Source organism: Neovison vison, chromosome 2, assembly GCF_020171115.1.
Source record: "Neovison vison isolate M4711 chromosome 2, ASM_NN_V1, whole genome shotgun sequence".
Lineage (NCBI taxonomy): Eukaryota > Metazoa > Chordata > Mammalia > Carnivora > Mustelidae > Neogale > Neogale vison.
In genome coordinates this window covers 226,888,758-226,890,873 of record NC_058092.1, presented here as the reverse complement: position 1 = coordinate 226,890,873, position 2,116 = coordinate 226,888,758, and positions in this window count along the sequence as shown.

Here is a 2,116-nt window from a genome sequence, read left to right as displayed (position 1 = left end):
TTCAGAGTTTGTTCTAACATTTGAGAACTGTACGAAATGGCAAACTCTGAAAACACTGCAACTTCTAGCATCTGGCCCAGGGCCTGGCGTTTGGTGGGAATACAATGAATGTTTGCTTAACGGATTAATCCACATTTTCTGACACAGTTTAGGGTTTCTTGGATCACATCATACCACCGTAATTTAACACCATTTCTGCATCAGGAAGTCTTTACATTTCAAAGTCTTTTTACTGGAATGGGTTTCATTTTGATGGAGCAGGGGAGGAGAGAGGGATAGATTTTGGTGGTTTCTCAGATCTCAGGGATGGCTTTTTTATAAACTCAATTGGGACCACCTCGGTGGACATGCTGCTCTCCTTCAGACCTGGGAGTTCGGGCAGGGGAAGAGGAGCGCCCTCCAGATTTGCTGATAGCCCTCTACCTTCCTGGATTGGGAATGAGGATTCTGTTGGAAAGAGGGTAGAGCAACGGAAAGGAGCAAGGTCACCAGGGGCATGAAATGGACATGGAAGCTGAAAAATTACTTCTGTGTTCTCTGTTTTATGTTTGAAACTTATTTTCTATTCAGAAACACGTTTGCTTATCTTCTTCCCCTGAAAACAGAAAATAAATGTGTGCTTCACATGACAATGTTGTATCCATTCTTAAAAATAACAACACCACAGAGAAACACAGACACCGACACACACACACTCACACACATCCGCACGCGCGCCCATTCCTTGGTGTCTCGTAATGCCCACGATGATGGTTTGCTGTGCTAAGAAAAAGTGATTATTCTTAGTGGTTACTAGTAATGGGCTCTAGAATCAGAGTGACTTGGGTTTGAATCCCGAACCACCACCTAATAGCTGGGTAATCTCAGACAAACTACCGAGCCAGCTTCTTTGAGCCTGTTTCCATAATAATGATAGCTACTTACAGAATTTTCATGAGTAATTAGATAAGATATGTGAAGCATCTGGTACAACCTAATATCAACATTCAAATACTAGCTCTTTATTTTGAGGCTATGTCATGGTGGCCATGGGGAAGTACTTGAATTGTGGTAGAGCCAGTTGTAGTGGAATTTACTCTCCCTGTCTTTGGACTGGATACCAGGTCATCAGTAAGCACACCATTTTTACCATAAATGATAAATTGTTATTTTAATGATGTGGCAGGCAGCTCTTAGCTGTCAACCTCCTTTGGGAATTAGCTTAGCTGACAGAGCCACCTTGCCAAGGATCTCTCCCTACTGAGAGACAGGGGGAGAAGCATGGTGCTCTCTCCCAGCTTTGGGTAGATTTGAAGGACCACCCCATCTTCCAAACTCCCTGAATTGCTGACTGAGGTTCTCTCAAGACTCCAGTGCTGCTAGACTTCTTCTGCCCAGTTCTGCTTCTTACTTTTCCCTTTCATACTTGTTGATCTTGGAGCGCTGGCTAATATATGTTTTACACGCTAATCTCTCTGCTTCTTGGGGAGCCCAGCTTGCATCAGATGTTATGGGATAGAGCTTGGAGAGTGACAGAAATGGAGAGGAAGCATTGAGGACCTAGAGCATAGAATGATCGCAAATCGTGGGAGAAGAGGCAGGAATGCAGGCAGGACCCAGAGTCCCATATTCATGACATTTGTGCCTTGCCATTAAGGTAGTGGGGAGTCACTGAAAGATTCTCCCAAGGAGATTATGAAATCGTTGCAGATCTGTATTCTGAAAGATCTTTTGGCAGTAAGGGAAGGGCCTGCAGGAGGTAGAGTGGAAACAGAGCTCGGAGCTCGAGGATTCTGGGGCAGAGAACAGTTGGTGAGTTCACTCCAGTAGGGACAAGAAAGTGTGGGGGTGCAGACCACTGGCCATGCACTGGTGCCGAAGCAGCAGAAATGGAGGAGAGGGGATGGGTTCAAGGCATTTTCTTTTTTTTTTTTTTTTAAAGATTTTTTTTTAATTTTATTTATTTATTTGAGAGAGAGAGACAGTGAGAGAGAGCATGAGCGAGGAGAAGGTCAGAGAGCGAAGCAGACTCCCCATGGAGCTGGGAGCCCGATGTGGGACTCGATCCCGGGACTCCAGGATCACGCCCTGAGCTGAAGGCAGTCGTCCAACCAACTGAGCCACCCAGGCATCCCGG